Source organism: Pezoporus flaviventris, unplaced genomic scaffold (assembly GCF_033815535.1).
Source record: "Pezoporus flaviventris isolate CSIRO_AGI_PZ_B2104156 unplaced genomic scaffold, CSIRO_AGI_Pfla_v1 ptg000006l, whole genome shotgun sequence".
Classification (NCBI taxonomy): domain Eukaryota; kingdom Metazoa; phylum Chordata; class Aves; order Psittaciformes; family Psittacidae; genus Pezoporus; species Pezoporus flaviventris.
The window spans coordinates 5,266,694-5,284,669 of NW_026892554.1; the positions used below are offsets into that span (position 1 = coordinate 5,266,694).

The 17,976-nt window shown below is 40.6% G+C and overlaps 1 long non-coding RNA gene across 16 annotated transcripts in view; it reads left to right on the forward strand.

Moving 5' to 3' along the window:
* LOC133265842 (uncharacterized) overlaps positions 1-17,976 on the forward strand; it is a 113,944-nt gene that overhangs the window by 10,501 nt on the left and 85,467 nt on the right. For 8 of the 16 annotated variants that reach the window (XR_009742146.1, XR_009742143.1, XR_009742148.1 and 5 more), the window contains exons 2-7: positions 120-167; positions 644-8,858; positions 11,585-11,800; positions 12,115-12,327; positions 13,680-14,166; positions 16,017-16,171. This is a non-coding gene — a long non-coding RNA (uncharacterized LOC133265842). Of the gene's footprint in view, positions 1-119; positions 168-643; positions 8,859-11,584; positions 11,801-12,114; positions 12,328-13,679; positions 14,167-16,016; positions 17,919-17,976 lie in introns of those variants that run through there. The other 8 variants (XR_009742138.1, XR_009742139.1, XR_009742136.1 and 5 more) reach the window with 5 other exon arrangements.

The following is a 17,976-nucleotide window of genomic DNA, read 5'->3' on the forward strand; positions in this document are numbered from 1 at the left end:
GAAATTGTTGAGTGAAATACAGATTTCTTTGTATTTCACACAAGCCTTGCCATACGCCAATCTTAACCTGTACATCCAAACTGCCTTTTTTTGTGGTTGTTCTTTTTCCCTTCTCCCAGTTAGAAGGCAGAAATACGCGAACTCCTGAGAGAGGTGGGTACTTTTTGGTAAGTATGTTTAAATATGATCTTCAGATACATTTATTGTACTTTCAAATTCTTCAGATACTCATTGAGCTAGCAAACAATATCCCAGCTGAATGTCTCAGCTCCTTCCCTATTTAACAAGGTTTTCATATAGAATTATACTGTAGCCATCCTTCTGCTAAACAATATAGCTGAGGAGTCAGCAGAAAGGGAAAAATATGTTAAAACCAAATTATAATTGCTGCCTTATATCTGACTCTTCTTCCTTTCTGCAGTCCTAATGAACTCTTTAAAGTGGTGGGTTTTTTTATTATTTCTGAGTGACAGATCAAAAGTAATTAGCAGAATCAGAAGCAGCCGGAAAGCTTGAAATAATGTGTCTAAATATTTCATATTGCTACTTATAACACTAGCCCATCAGTTGTAAAAAAGAACCATTCCCTATTTATTCTGCAGCAGTTTATAAATACAGAAAGATAGATTCTTTTTTTTTCCAGGGCCTGCCTCAGACATGACATAAATAGAGATTGAACTATCAGGGAAGAGAAAAGAATATAAACCCAAACCCCTGGACAGGAATAGACACAGGCAGATATATAACTGCATATGGACAATGTTACGTACCGTGTTCGGAGATGGTAACAAGAAATAATAAATAGATCGCATATTTATAACCTTATAATTAAAATACATTCTTATCTCTCTCCTCTGAAAGGTTGCAGCTTTCTTGGATGTATTTTGATTGCATATTTTAAAGTCTGTGTCCCGAATTGAATTGAGATGAGCTGTTTTACCCAAGAGTAAACCCCTTGTTTACAATTTGATGTTTAAGTTTCAACTGCCTATCAATTGCCGTATCATTTCCTTTGTATTTTATCTCCTTGCACTTGGAGACTTTATTTAAAATGGTGTTAGTTTCTAGCAAATGCTAATTTCTGTGTATCGGAAATTAGCCAATATTATCCAAAACAATCCCTGTGTTTGGCTGAGGCAAATTGGATGAGATTTTTTTCCCATTCAAAGGGTTAAAGCTAAACTGAAAACTTTAAAGCCAAGGGATACCAGCAAACAGTAAAAAATGGCACGTCTGCTCTCTCTTGACAAGCTTGCATTATATCAAATGTAAGGAAGCCCAGTTTTCTGAGTCTAAGACCAGTTTTAGTTTTTAATAGGAAATAATTACATGGAACTTTATTTCCAGAGAGAACGTCCCTTCCAGCTACAGTGTTTTGCTTTGATCTAAGTATTAACTGGTAATAAAATAACCATATTTTGGATCCTAAGCATATTGATGCTTAAAGGAATGTTATGCTTTCAATCAAAATCTAACTTGAGATTATCCAAAGGTATTCATCCTTCTTTTGTCAGAAACCAATTTGCTCTCTTATTCCTACAGCTACTCACATGTGGTTTAGTATACTTTAGCTGTTTTTTTATAGTAGAATTTGCACTATCGAGGTGGAAAACTTTTAAATGGAGAGAGATCATGTTCCAGCCTGGTAATTTGGGCTGTTTCTCATAGAGCGACCCAGTCCAGCCCTTCTTTACACTTGTTGTACACCACCAGCATCGCCCATCTCCGAGGGTGACTACCGCAAACGTCTCTGCAGCAGGATTTTGGTTTAAATCTTCAGATTTTTTTTTTGTTTCTTTTTAAAACCTGCAGAATCAATCATTTGGACCCATCCTGAACAATTAACCTCGTCTTTATATTACAGCCCCAAGCACAGTACTTCATAAAGACATGAAAAGGACATCCCAGACAGCAGGACCCGATCCCAGGCTTGTCACAGAGTATAAAAGGAGAGAGAAGGGGAGTTTTTATCTCTTTGCCCCACCAATTCTTAACAGTTCTAAGTTTCAGTGTGACAATAAACCAGTTTTGATAACATAGCTCATGGGTTTCCCTGCCACATAAAGTTTTCTTAATAATAAAAAAGAAGAAACTTTATCCCTGCTAAATTAAAATAGGGCAGATGTTGGATATGGTTCATATTAGCCAGCCTTTCACCCTTTTGCCCCTGGCACTAAAGTTCTGACTTTTTCTTTCCACTATGTCTGCTTCTAACTGAAAGGTATTATTCCTGCCCTAGCCCTCTTCTTCTATTTATTTTTTCAGCGCCTAAAATTAAACCTATTCATTTAGTAATATACATTCTATTGCAGATTGCTAAATCTGGGCAGAGAGGGGAAACGTTTTGCTAAAAGTGATGCACCACTGACCTTAAAAGAAAACATGAAGCAGGGAAAGCTGTTCTGAAAAGGTTTATTTCAGGAGAATTTTGTAGCTCTGTTGACATTATAAGGATAATGGCTGTATTGCAATGCGCTTTCAAGGCCCAAGAGGTTTATGTTTTCTTCTGACCATAAGTATAATAAAATTTTAAAGGTGCACAAAGTCTCATCACTTTAGATATTTAAAACTAGGTTGAAAAAACCCTTAGGAAACACACATTACAGTGGACAGCCCTGCTGAGAGAGCAGGAAATAGGGGAAAAAAAAACAACAAACCCCAAACCCAAATAAAACCCCCAGGTTTTTTATGCTAGCTCTATGAAAATCCTGGCTATTAAACTCCCAAGGATAGCACAACTCTTTTCTCTAGGGCTGTGAAGATAGAATTTATTGTCCATTTGGAACGATCAAGTTTAGGCTAATAAAAGGCCCTCTGTAAGCAGAAGTGCCCAAGTTGATGTTTGGCAGAGTTTTCAATGGTAGAGTTTATATAGGATGGGGGCTCTGCGCTATTCGAAATTACTCATCTCTCAGCAGCCGAGGATGAGTTGACATACAGAAGTAAACGTTAGTAGGCAACGGCTGAAGGTTAATCAGCATTGCTTTCTGAACTGGAGGGTTGAAAGCAGGAAGAAGTGAAAGCTGCTCTCTCGAGCCCTTCCTTTTGCTAAGGTGCTGCTAACTTTTATGCTTTTTCTCTCCCCCCCTCCTCTCTTCCTCTTTTACTATCTGTCTTTGTGCCTGAGGGCCAGTGAAAGAACACTGCAGATTCTAGATTGCTTTCAGAGTTTCCCTTTGCTGATGATGGATTACCATGTCAATTTAAACGGCATAGGATTAATTTGTTTCAATGATTTCTCTTTAGGCTGAATGCCAGTCTTTTTTTTCCTGTCTTTCTCTTTGCTCTTAATAATAATAACAATAATAATAATAAAAAAATCCTTAAAAACCCCAAACACTTTTGATCTCCCACATTAAAAAGACAATAATAGAAACAGACAAGTTAGGTGTAATGTTGCAAAACAGTTGTAGGTTTGAGTGTTTTTATCTCATTCTAAGGGGCTGAAGCATACAGTCAGTCACATTAAAATGAAATTGGATCCAACGTTTATTCAATAAATACTTGTCTTGTAGGTAATCCAGAGCAGAGTGCTTTTGACACATAAGGACTTAATTTGTCTTGGATAACAAGTTATTAATATGGCACATTTAAACTTGCCACCTACAATAAGGTCATTTAGATCTATAATACGACTCGCAAGAGAACTTCATAAAGCCAGAAACAAAGTTTGAGGCTGCCTCCGAGTTGTGGAGCAGAACGTGGTTTGCTCTTTTCAGCAGAAAGTTCAGAGCCAGTAAGAGCTACCCAAACCCAAGTGGTGTGCATCTGCTCTCCTTTGGAAGGCAAACGTAAATGGAGTAAGGAGGGGAGAGGGAAAAAAAAGAACCCAAACACACGTTTTTGAATGAGTAAGCTCGAAAGCTGCGCTGCGTCTGCTAGCAAACTCATCGCAGCTTTGGGAGTGAAAAAACAACATTTGGTTCCGAGTGGAAATTCGCCTGCGTTTGCACCCTACCTCTTCCATGTGCTTTGCAATTTACTTGCCTTTAATAATAAGCGAGGAAGTTGGAACATAATCCACCCATAAATGTTATTGCTGTAATTTGACTGTGCTGTGTTTGTTCATGCATTAGCCGTATATGTAACGCGAAGTGGGGATGTATGGTGGTGATCCCCGTGCAGCCTGAACAAACAGAGATGTTTTGGTACATACTGGATTTCAACCCCCAAATGCTCTGCAATCTGGGAAGCTGGAGGTGGGGTGTTTAGTTTCAGACCTGTCCTAACCAAACAATGCCTGCATGAGGTGCATCAGGAGCGGAATATCGGGGGCATGTGATGCAGGATGTGTTCTGTGGCTGGTGACTCGGTGTCCACACCGTTATGCATGAGCTTTATTATTCTGCTTTGATGTATTAAGCTCTTGGTTGCCCCTGCTCTGGCAGATTCTGTCTCTTTAAGTAACTAAATCTAATTTTTAAGCTCTTCCTGGGAAAAGGATGTTACACATGAGTAGAAAAAAGCAGGCGAGAAAGGCTAATTGAATGAAAAGAGAGAATTAGGTTAAAAATAGAGTACAATCTAGTATCACATTTTCACTAGTGTAACCTGAAATGAAGGTGTCTCCAAGTCCCTAGTGATGCCAGAGTGTTTAGATGTTGGGCACAGATGGAGACACCTATTGAAATGTGTCTGAAGAAGATTAATAGGACTTGTCAGTGTTGGGAAAGCACTGCTTTGCTGTAAATTTCTACTAGCACAAGATGAATTACCGATGAATGCTCAGTTATCAACCCCATCACTATCATTGGACACTAAATCAAATTGAGCAGTTATCTACAATCAGAAAATTTCTTTTAAAAATAGGCATACACCTTTAGGCTTAAACTCTTTAATAAGGCAAAATCCTCTGTGGTATGTGTGTGTTCATGAAGGGATATGATTTAAAGTTTCTATACAAAAAGCTTCTGTTCAGAAACAAACTCCAAGTTTAGTGTGAAATCTGAGTTGTCAAACAATAGAAATATTCAGAAAATACTGGTTATATGATACAATGTTCTGCTGGGGGCCTGATCCAAAATGGATTTTTGTGCATGTCATTGAATTTTGGATCTGTCCCTATTTGTGAGAGGTTTTTCTTTCATCCCTCCTCTCCCCTTATTTTTGGTGATGATAAAAAAACTTCTCTCTACCTTAAAGACTGAGCATCCAAGATCACATACAAATGCAGAATAGCTGTCAAGACTCAGGATTTATGTATCATAATAATACCACCCCCCAACTTATTTATGAAATTACAGCTTAACATAATGAAACATGCGATGAAAGAATCAATGAATAATATGTTAACTGAGAATATTTCCTTCTATCCTTTATAAGAGGGGAAACTGTCACAAGAAAAACTATCATAAACATTTACCATCCTGCTGCTGAAGTACATTACCTGTACTTACTGTGTGATGTTGATGATGACAATGATATTAAATAAGCATCCTCTATCTTTAGTTTCTAGGATTTCTTTCCCTCTTACCCAGGCATTGTGCTACTTTATCCAAGGAGATTTATCGTGGCGTATTTTCAGAAGTCAATTTTTACCTTTTATTATAGACAAGGGCAGTCATTTATGTTTAGGGAGGGAGACAGGTACAGTGCCTTTATCAGATCTGTGTCCCCAGCCACAGCTCCCTTCTTAATCGATGGCAAATTCCCACTCTGGAGGATCGGGCCCTATCTGGGCTGCTTCTCAGCCCAGGAATGTATCCTTCCCTTCACCTCCACATATCTTACCTGTGATGTATGCTACTTTTTGAGGAGGGAATAATACGCTATTTACCACAAAGTGCAGCTTCAAAGCCTTTGTGTGTTTCTCATCTCCAGCCAAAAGCTTATTATTTACCACCTCATAAATTTACCCGGGTGAGGGATAGTAGCAGTTATTGTCTCCAGTTTTACATCCTAATTTTCACACACCAAAATGCCCTGTATTAGGGCCAGATTCTTACTCAGATGGAAGTTATTAACTTTAGCAGAACAGAGCCGATTTCAGCCAGCCACAGCCCGTGCCCTTCCAACACAGTCACTTTACAGCGTCCCCTTGTTTATTTTTTCCTTTGGAGGGCATGATTCGTTAAACATGTTTGTTTTACACAGAGCAGCAGTTGATTCCTAACTTCCCCCCCCCCCCCCCCCATATAAAGAGAATATTAATAGAGAATATTAATAGAGCTGAGTGCGGTGTGATGCTAGTTAGATTGTAGTAGCTGAGAAATATGAACTAGCGAACATAATCCATAAACTCCATTTGGTTACTATAATACTCCAATCTGTATTTATTACAACCCCACTCTGATGCTTATACAACTGCAATTGCTAGATTTATACACTCTAATGGTTTCACAATAGGAAAAACCTGTGTTCTTTATCTTTCTTTTCCTGTCCAAAATAACCCCTTCCACATATACTTCAGGCTTCTCCAGACCTTGTCTGGGTTTAATCACAGGCTCTGGGACAAAATGTGCATTATTAAGAAATATAAATATTTTCAGAAGCAATCAAAGGGTTGAAAGATTGATTCGGCATGTAGATTGGATTTAATTCGAAGCAGCTTTGTTCTAATGAGGACTACTGGGATACAAAGACGGCAGCCGCTTATGGCCACCAGTTGGGAACTTCGACTCGCTGCAGCAACCTGTCAAGAATTTCAAGGGACTGCCAGGTATTAAGCAGAGAAGTGATGGGGAAGCTGGTGGTCTATTGTTTTCAGCCTCCTTCCGAGGCTGGATTAAGGTTTCATAGTCCCTGTTTTCCCAAAATGACAATTAAGGTTAATTTCTTGCTGCCCACAGGACCAAATCCTGTTCAGGGGGAAGCCCCTCTGGACTTTATGGGGGGCTTTGCCTAAGGGAGAGGTGGCAAAGTTTGGCTGAGCCCCAAGTCCAGCAAATCTGAGAGCCCCGTAGTGATTTGTTCTGCTTCCAGACCTGGTGTGGCTGCTTTTGGTGACTATTTCTGTTAAATTTTGCTACCTGTGCTCCTATACGGCACAGGACCTTTTTGCATAGGGCAGTGTTTTCCCTGCAGTGAAATACAGCTCTGTGTTGGCTGGGAAGCTCTTGTGTCCTTGTTGGGTGACCTGGACCTGTCCCGTTTCCTGGGGAAAAGTCTGAGACATGCAACAAAACATCCTTGAGGTGATGCTAAACAAAACGGGACACTCGATAGCTTTACCCTTAGACTTAAAAGAACCCCCCAGACAGTAAGATTTCAGTGTGCGCTGTGTGGGGGTGTCACATCACAGGTATTTGGGGAGCACAAGACCCTGGCAGCTTTCCTAAGTGTCTAGCGTACAGTCAGAATCACAGTATATACAGGATCAAACACTGACTAGTTTCTCTCTCCCCTTAGCCCCCCTCCCTTGCCTACTTTTGTCCATAAAAGCAAGAGAAAGAGAGAAAGCTTGAATTTTCTGAACTGTTTCACCCATCCACAGCTGGAATTCCAAAGCGAAATGAAAATGCCTTTAAAATCAACCCTACATGGGAGCCTGAGAGAACAAGTTTTCCTTTGTTGTAGGGTATAGTATTATTTGCTGTAGGTTTTTGATATACATTCTAAATTAGGCCTGCAAAGGAATGCTTCATCTTTAATTCATCACTCTCAGCTGAAAGAGATTAGCAATGTCTAGCACGCACCCTTCGTATGGTGCTGACCTCATCAAGTATGGCCTGAAATTAATTAGCCTCATTCATTCCAAATGGAAAAGGATAATGGAGCTGCATTTTAGAGATGACCATCACAAATTGTATGCAGCATATTTAAAATCCCTCCTCCCCGCCCCCCCATTCCCCTCCCCATTAAAAAAACTATGTAGATTAAAATTCTTTCCAGAACTTGCAATATGTCAGAGTTATCGAGGCATTAGGAGCAGAAACCACTCCGTTTTTATTTGTGGAACTGGGAGCCACGTTTTGTGTGTGTGGCTGTAAAAGCAGCAAGCCTGTCATAAATGGCACAACACCTGGAATTAATCTGATATTTCCAGGTGCTCTGGCAAGCTGGGGCATCAAGCGCTTGGTGTTTAAACATTCTTCTACTGGCTTGCTTAAATCAATATGAAAGTGGTGTCCCTTTGTCATTCATAGATGCAAAGTGCTAGCACAAACTCCAGCTTGGCTTCAGAGTCCTACATCACTCATAATCTAATTAGAAATCAGAGCAGAGCCGAAGCAGCATTCTTTGTGGATTCTTGGGCAGCAAATAGGGATACTTGTCTTTTGTTTCCCTCCTCGATTGCATCGTTCACAAGCTTTCACACCACATCTCTAAAGGTGGTTAGGTGCCTCAAGATGTTGACAGGCATGAAGGACAAGATTATTTAGGTATTTAGGTGCCTACCCAGGGTGATTTCAAATGGAATTAAGCAACTGGATGTTACTGGGGGAAAAAAAGGGGGGGGGGGGGGTGTGCAGGAAAAAGAAAAGCTTCCAATGCGTATGAAAAGCTCTAATTTGTTGTCCTAAACTCTAGCAACGTGGGCGATGTTTTTCCAGGGTAAAATTGCCTGCAGGGTGAATTTACTGAAGTCTGGCAGTTTATATTGAGATGAGTGGGTCCTTGGTTTTGGGCAGTGCAGCTCCATCAGCTCCTCCCTGGCCAGGCACAGGGGTGGTGTGTGCTCCTGTTGCTTCCCAAGAGACAGGAAAGTGGTAAAGAATGCAGGATTTCCCACAGGAATTTGGAAGATGCCCGTGTTTAAGACAATGGTGAGGATTGAGCCCAAATCCAGATCCAGCCTGGATTCCTCCACCTGGGTAGTCCTGTCTCAACCTACAACTGCTGATGGATAGTGGCAACGTGGATCTTCCTGTCTCCTTACTCCCCAGCACCAGATCACCAAGAGGGCCTGAGATAATACTGTGAGTAAAAGACACGTTTTTTCCTCACACCAAATAATTCACTGTGAAACTTCATATTTTGAAATAGCAAGGTCAGAATGGCCACTATCTGCAATAGCAGGGCTTGGGGAACGTTTCTGCTCTTTGTTCACCCAAGGAAGGCTGAATATATAGGGGAAACATTTTGTGATATGTGCTGTAATCACCCCGCACCCAGGAAAACTGAGAATTAAGTATTTCTCTTTAACGCAAACAAACATTTGTCTTCCAAAGACTCCATTCATTAAGACTGCCATTGAATCCAGGATTGAACCCATTGTTATTAATCCTGAATGAATTCAAGTTTGCCTACCATGAACAAAGCTGCTCACCATTTGATAATCCAAATTTGTTCAGGAAGAAAGAATGAACAAATGTTAGAAGCAGCAGGTGAAATCATAGCGCAGTTATTAAGCCTTCTTTCAGGGGAAGCACAGGATAGATTAAATTGTTATGTTAGGCCATGTTGTAAGTCCACGTCAATTTTGTTTGAGATCTTATCTTAGCTTGGAACTGTTTCCTCCTAAATTAAACTAAATGCTGAAGACATGAGAAGCATATTGACCCAAAGATTCAAAACTCTGGACTCAGCAGCCTTCTGATCTTTTGTCCACAAAGTATCGAGTTGTAAAGCTGTGGAATATTAAATAATCATGATTATCTTCAACTTGCCTAAGTTCATTTGTCATGCTGAAACACTTGCATGGATTTTCCTTGCTGTTTCTTTCAGGACAAGACATTGATTATGCCTGAAAGCTGGTTTCATTTGCCACTGATTTTACCGACTGTGGTCCTATACTGATATTAAGTCTCATACACTAACCATAGCCTGTAATTCTGCCCATGGTGCTCTCAATCTTCCTTTTGCAAACACCATTGTCCAATAAAGCAATAAATAAAAATCCCACAATCAAAGTGACCTAACTATGCTGGTACTTCGACTAGCTGTTATCAGGCACAAGCAGTTCTTGAAACGCAGTGTAATTCACCTGGGGTAAGAAATCAAATTCAAAAATGAGCTGAACAGACATTCTTAGGAATGAGTAAGTTTCTAAATAAACCAGCTTTTTTATTCCACCTTTTCTCTATTAGTACTGTAAATCAATATAGGCTGCACTTGGAGAAACCAGATGAGTTTGAACTGTCATAATTAAATATCATCCTGTTTCTTGCAGCACAGTCAAGCAAGGAGTTTTACCCATAACACAAGAGTTTTCTCAAATATGGACACCTTACAGCAATGATTTACGCTCCAAGTAGTTCTATCATATTTAGAAAACAATTCTCTACCCGAATGCATAACACAATTCATGCCTGTTGTCACAGCACTGAAAAGACAGAGTTATATAAGAAATAATATTGTTTAGATGCTTTTTAATGATGATACATTAAATAATGTGATTTACTCAGTTGGACTTCTAATTATCTACATGCAAAACTGTGTATTCATTCATCATTTCATTCACTTCAGCTAATGTCAGTTAGTGGTAGACATTATCACTAAGCCATAAGTTTGAATGGGAAGAAAACCAAGGAGAGTGCAAAGCTGTATATTAGCTTAGACAAGTAGGATGTCATTGCCAGCCTGAATTTGCTGATGAGACCAGGCATTAAGCAAGTAAATCTTTAGCCACTGAAGCAACAGTTCACTCACTTTCAGTAATGACATCCAGTAGGCAAAGGTGTGGATTTACAACAGTGAGTACCTATGTACTAATAACAGCCACTTAGCCCCAACCACAAAATAATGAGCCGAAATGGAGATTCACCTTTCCCCTGAAAAAATATATATATATATTTTTTTCCTTATTTTAGCATCATTTCAAATGTTCAGGAGCTAGGGTTTGACTGTTTTGGTAGTGTGGAAGGATTTTAAGTATCGAGTTTATGGAGTTGTTCAAACAGTTTGCTTTCTCACCTAGAAAAGACTATGGAGATGTTCAGTGGTACAAAAAGGTATCCAGCTCCCAGTCTTGGGTCTGTGTGGTGAGGCCAGGCCTTTCTGTGGGCTGGGATTTGTTCCCACTTGGATCAGACGTCAGTGACCTGTAGTGGTTTCCTCTAAATCACTGGGCATTGCAGGTCCACACAGTGAGCTCATGTGCTGAAAACAGAAATGTGTTGAGTTGCCATCGTAGTTCTTTGTCCCAGCTAAATTATTTGTCTCCCCTTCTGCAAGATTTTCTTTCTATACATCCTGAGTATACCATCCTTTTCCTCTAAGAACAACATAAATGAGTACTCTATAGGTGTAATTACGACAACAGTTCTTTCACTGCGAGTACTAGAAGACTGTAACCTGTAATTCACTTTTGCTGATACTCCTCTATTCTAACACTAGACATGTTATTTTAAAATGTCTAGGACCTGAAAGCTAAATTTATATAGTGATATATAATAACAATGGAAAGTAAGCCTCCTCCTTAACTCTGGCTTTAGAGCTATGTTGCATCTCTCTGCCAATTGGTGTCTTGTTCACCTATAAATATCACTCCCATAATGGTTCCAATATCAGAGTTAAACAGGAGGAAGCAGGATATGTCTCCATCTGTTTAATTTAAGATAAAAATCTATGAAAACCCAGGACATACTAGCACGCAATTTCTTCTCCTGTGTTATTCCATGGCAATTTTATGGGCAATAGTGCATTTGCTTCTTCACAGTGAAGTGCCATATCTCTTGTAACACCAGCTATCTTTCTTTTCTAGGAATGAAGCATCACAAGACCATGACTGGAAAGTGTGGGAACCACACATACAGAGAGATGCTGGTTCCCTGACTGCCACTGGTTCATCTCTGTCATGGCACAAGCTACCAGAGGATGGAGGATCATTGTAAGGATCATTCCTGTCCTGGCTCCTCCTCATCAGTGCTTTGAGCTGTGTGAAGCCCTGAGAACCAAGGCAACATGAGTCCATGACCAGGTATTTTCTCTTCTCATGGTCTATATCTGAAGCTCCTGCAGGTAGGAGCTCAATCTGATTTACAGTGCTGGTGATGAGCGAGACAAACATGCTAAAATAATGCATGTGAACCTTCACCCTCTTCTAGAACTGACATTGTTTCATCATTTTCTCTGCATTTTCTGGATGAAGCAGCCAGCATGAAGAGGGTATGCTGGCACACATCCCGCTTGATGGCTGAAAAGAATAAACTGACAAACATTTTTAATATGCTGCAGCTTATCAACATCCCAGTGAAAAAAGGGTGAATGATATTTTCCACTGGTTATTCACAGATGCACATGGATATGCTGGTAAACTGCCATTCAGTCCAGAGGCTGGACAGAAATAAATCACCAGATAAAATATAATATTCTGAGTGAAAACCTTTATGGAACATGCTCTTGCCCCAAACTCCTCCTGGAATAGGCGCAGTAATGCTCCCTGAGACCTGGCAGCCCTTCTAAGTGAACATATGGTCTGCTCAGCTCTTGCAGTACTCCTGCATGGTGAGTAAACACACAGCAATGTCAGAGCAAACAGGAGGCTTTTTAATAGCATGAAATTCTGCGGCAACTTCAGACTTCATCAGTACTTCAGGAATGGATTCCCCTTCTCTGCTGCAGCACGCACTGCTTACAGGAGAGGTGGAAGGAATCTCTTTTGGGGGTGGATGGTGTCTGGAGCCATCTCCCATATGGCTGATGCTGCTGGGAAGGGTCCTGGTGTGTCAGGAGCTGTATTTTCTTATGATGCTACATTGCCTTCTTCATCTTTCTGAGATATCCCCTGGCGCAGTGTAACTTGTGCAGTAATTGGAATAGAGAGAGGGACCTGAAGGTAAAAATCCCACTTAATCAGGGCTGGCAAAGGGCAGAACATTAGCTGCAGTAATTGTGTTTCTGAGGGAATCAACAAAGCCGGGCTCGTCTACACTAGCAAACAGATCTGGTCCTGCCTCTACACTTCTTGCACTGGCAGAACATTGCACTGAAATCACTGGAGTAGGGATTGGGCCAGGAATGAGTGGCTGAGTTGCAAAGAAAATTAATTCCTGCCAAAAAAGTTCAGCTATGCTCAGAAGTATGTAAAGTGTCTGATTTGAGAAGTGTCAAGTAGCATTTGTGACCAATTACCCAAGATGAAGGGGGCAGAGCTATGTTTACATGTACTAATCTTCAGCCAAAGTTTGAAAACTCCAATTCATGGACACGCATCAGATTTCCTTTCCAGGCTTGGCATTTGCCTGTACGCACGCATGCACATTGCTTGGGGATGACAGGAAAACATGATTACCGCTTGCAAATAATACAAATAAAGAAAGAAAGTGAGAGGAGCTGCCATGCAGCAGCAGCATGGTAATTAAGTTTATACTGTGATATGCAAAAGAAAATCATGGGCCACTCTACGAGTAAAACAGCTTTATCAGCTGAGCTGAAATATGACGTGTCTATAGTGCTATTTTTTTCCCAACCTGTGAAGCTGTGTGCAATGATCTACACAAAAGAATAAGGAGTAAAAGCTGCCTCTGTTTAATTAACATAGGTATACCAATTTAATGCAATTAATCAAGATAGCAGGGATTAAACAGTAACTCACAGTTGACAGTGACTGTGTTATCATTGCTATGGCATAGCAGGGCTGCAGAATGATAGTGGTGACTGGAAATGCTATGATTAAGAGCAAGCTGTCTGTAGTTTTGGGCGGGTTTCAGAGCTTTAGGCAGATCTATTGAATGTGATCCATTTTCATGTAGCCAAATGTTTATCTGCCCCTGCCCTTCCCTTTCCCCTCTCAGACCTTCCAGGGTAAAGTCCAGAGTGGCAAAAACTTTTAAAGCGATTCCTCTTTCTTCTAACAGGTTCCTGATGCTAAAGGTCTGACCTTAAAATGTGCAGTGCAAGAATGGGTGCTGCAGCGAGCTTCTGGCCTTCAACCCTTCCAAATAGAGCTATTTTGGTAACCAGAACAGCATACTCATGATGGGTGAGGGAACAGAGCCTTCCAGTGAAGGATTTCTTGGCACATTAACTCTATCAGTGCTGGATGCTGCATCCCTCTTCAGGTTGCTTGTGTCTATTTAAGATACTAAATACAGATTTGCAGAAGCCTTGTAACTTCACGGATGTGCTTCAGTGCCTGCTGCACCTAAATATTAACCATTTTTCCTGGGGATTTCCACATAGATTTGGGGAGAACTGCAATCACACACCTCTGTGAGTAGCTCAGACTTGGATTTCTTGTCCACAGGAGGGGCACAGCCTGGTTTGCTACAATGCAACTGTCTTCATTAACGTTCTTCAAGCCCTGATGTACTGACCTTGTACACCATCATTCACCACTGTAGGGTAAGAAGATCGGGGAGTTTTCTAGGCTCATTCTTTTGGCTTCAGAATGTTAAATTGGGTGATAATGAGTAGTAACTGTGTCCCTTTTTATGGTGAAGTTGACACTTGCCTTCTTGTAAACAGACACAGAGATGACCCTCCTCGTTTCACACAGGTCACCAAACAGCCCCTGGGATCGGAAGGGTTATTGGCCATTTACCAAACTCTGTTTGACTTGGGTTCATGGGTGAGAGATGAAAGGCACTATATTGCATTACTGAACCCTGGGGCCAGCCAGTATCCCTAAAGGAGCATTTCATTTAGCAAGGCAACTGCTGGTCCATGGGAATCGGAGAGTTAAGAAGATGCAGTTGCAATCACAGATGCTTCCTTAGAGCAGATGTCTTAAAGCCACACAGAAACTGCTTTAATGTTGCAACAGTTGCTTCAGGGTGCTTAGTGGCCAGCAAATTTTTCCCACAATATCCCATTTTTCCCACCAAAACATCCCTGAGGTTACCAGTGGTGTTTCTGCATCTGCCCTATTCTGTTTTGCTCCATCTCCCTGGAGGAGATGCACCATACCTGGGACAAGCAGCAGGTATGAACTATTACCTTTTCTAAGAGCTTCAAAGTCTAGGCAGCACATACCTTCCCCATCTTCCAGATGAAACAAGCCTCCCTGGTATCACACTTAGAGCTGTTGGGAGCTTGGGAGAAGTGTTCTCCTGAACTCCCCAAATATTTTCAGTATCCTAAAGCTGAGATGCTGACTGATTTTCTTGGCTGTAATGGAGTGGTCCTTGTAATCAGGGCAGTCTAAGTGCTGCCTTTATACAGATCATGGATGCAGTGCTTGATGCTGCAACAGTTACAGGAAGGAGAACATCTGCTGCTCAGACAGACCAAGAATTCTACCCGGACCCATCCTTAATTTCTTATGATCTCAAAAGCCAGTGTGGCTCCAAATTCCTTAGCACTGGTCAAAATCCTTATTTCACTTTTCTCCCTTGCTTTTTTTTGTTGTGAATTGTGAGGCATTTAGAACTTTCATTTTGTTTTTTGATAGTTTTACATCATGGTTGCAGTAATGCATCTGCTGAGTCAGCAGTGCTTCCTCTGTGTGTTTGTCTGTTTTATAATCCACTTCCAGCAAGTTCTTGTTACCCAGTTCCTGCTGACAACCAGGGAACAGGCACAAGTCAGCTCTGAAAATGAACGACTGGAAGGTAAGTGAAAGGAATAGTAAATGCAGGCCATTCATGTGACAGGATCCGATTCATTTTTATGCCAGGGAGATGTTTTAAATGGGACTTCTCCCAGTGGAAAGTTCTGCTGAGAGAAGGTGCTCAGGGCCTGCTTCACTATGAAGACAATACATAATTATTCAGAGCTTATTATTATTTTTTGTCACTCATTTTCCAGTCACCCAGAGCGAGGGCACAGATGAGATCAGGACCTAGTTTATTGCCAGGCACTGTACAGACTGTACAGTACACAGTACCGTAAGAGCCCTATAAAAGGTTTTAACTATCTACTTAATGGAGGCAGACAAATGCACCCAGGCTGAAGGTTAAAGCGACAGGTCTAAGATGACAGAAGTCACCAGCAGCAAAAAAGGGGACTCAGCCTGAGATCTTCTATCCCGGGATCCTACATTTTGCTTTAGACATCTTTTCTTTTTACATTTATTTCAAATCACTGAAACGATGAACTGAGTAAACTTTGTGTCCTTTGAAGCACTGTTTATTGTATTTATAGGAAGCAGATTATCTGTTCTCCCAAGCTAGTGGAAATTATTAAGAGTGATAAACTCATCAGGAAAAAATGTAGGCTGGGTGTGACAGAGAAACCTGTATTTTATTCTGCAGTGCCATCTTAATCTCTGGTTTTGGTATGACAGACTATGAGGTCTCACCGATACTGCACCATCTTGTTCTCTGCTTCCAGGCTCAGGTCACAGGTTGGATTTGGAAGCAGCAACTTTCATGCAGAGATGTGACTGGTATCTGGATACTATTCCAGGGTAAGTGCATTTTTGTTTAATTTGGGTTTTGTACAATGTATAAAGTCCATACAAAGTCTGTTGTTAATCCCAGCCTAGTTGTGAAATTGCTATGGACCACTACTTGTTCAATGCAATAAAGCATTTCCATGTACCATAGAAACACTGCTCCATTCATATATTAAAACTATTTTACCAGGTCAGTCCTCTGGGATTTAGCATTTCATTCAGAAGGGACTCTATAACACACACCAGTTGTGCTGTCTCTGGGTTCTGATGAATGTGGCGATTTTCTTAAGCCTATATATATATTAATTTATTGTAACACTTCTTTCTTATTTGAACAACTGGAACTTAGAAAAAGAGCTAAAAAATAACTCTCAGACTGAATGGATACTCATTATAATTTTCTCTTTATTACTTGCAAGTCTTGGATTACCTCATGCAACCTTTCCATGTTGACTACTCTATTAGCTTTGCTCAGACACAGAAGGTAGTGATAATGGATAATGTATGTTACAGGCTTCTTTACAGATGAAACCAAGGAAGCGTCCTGAAGTGTAGCAGCTACTCAATACTGGTAACTTACACAACACTCTGTACTACTACTGCTGTTTTGAACCAATTTATTTAGTTATTTGGACTTTACTCAGATGCATTCCTTTCCACTGCAACAGCAGTGATACATAGGAAGGTGTGTTTTAAACCTTGCAGTCATTCCCATCCTGGATTTCATGAGGGGTTATTCTTGTCTCAGAGGTGAATCATTTAAATATCCTTTTACAGATTCCAGGTGAGTTACTCACATTAAGATGCTTCCAAGTAATACACAGAAAGGTGCTGAGAAAATGATGAGTCTCTGCCTAGTAAAAAGCTCAGCAAAAGTAAGTCCAAGTAAATTATATACTAGCACTCAAAGTCTTCCTAAGGAAATCTGGGGGCAAAGGGCTTCTGCCTTCAAAAATGTGTGGCCAACAGGGATGCAAAACACTTGCTTTTCTGACTGACCCATCAGCTGCTCTTTGTCCCCAGAAATGGTTCAGGAAAAGACTGAAAGTATCTGAAGACATAAAAGGGATAATTAAGTTTCATTGTGGGAATAAGAGGGTAATCTGTCCAGACAAATGTAGGACTCGGTATTGAAAACTGTAGTATCTGAATATAAAAAATGAGTAATTTTGAATAAAGATGTCTATCAGGACTGTAAATCCAGAGAGTAGCTTTGCTTAAAAGACCATCTCTGTCTCCATCTTCCTCTAACTCATTTTCTTGTTCTCTTTCTTCCTTTTGAGTGACTGCAAAAACCACGCATATAAAATCTGATATTGAGAACGCTTTAGCTTCATTTCAATCTTCTCCAAATGTTTTGTTCTGCTGTGAAGATTCCCCCTGCGAGATAACCTTACCCGTGACCGCACTAGGCTTGCGGGACCACTTATTTGCAGAGAGAACGGCTGTATTCTGAAGCAGCCAGGTGCCCACTCTTCTGAGGCTCTTAAAGATGCTTTTGAGCTGGCATGAGAAATCACCCAGGACTTGGAATGGATCACAAGGTGCTTAGGACAGTATTTTCAATGCACCTTTTTTTTGCTGAGCAGAATTCTGCACTATAAACCAATGCGAGTTTTGCCTCATTCTTAGATACTGTGAGTTATGAAAGCCCACTCTAGGTGTAATGAATGTATAGATCATTTTGACCAGATCATAATCTATTAGTAAATAACGTTCCTGGAAATGTATAGGTGAAATAAAGAACTTCTTGCTACTATTGTTGTATTGTATCAAGGATTACTGATGAGGCCAACATGATCCTGAAGCTTTGTGCT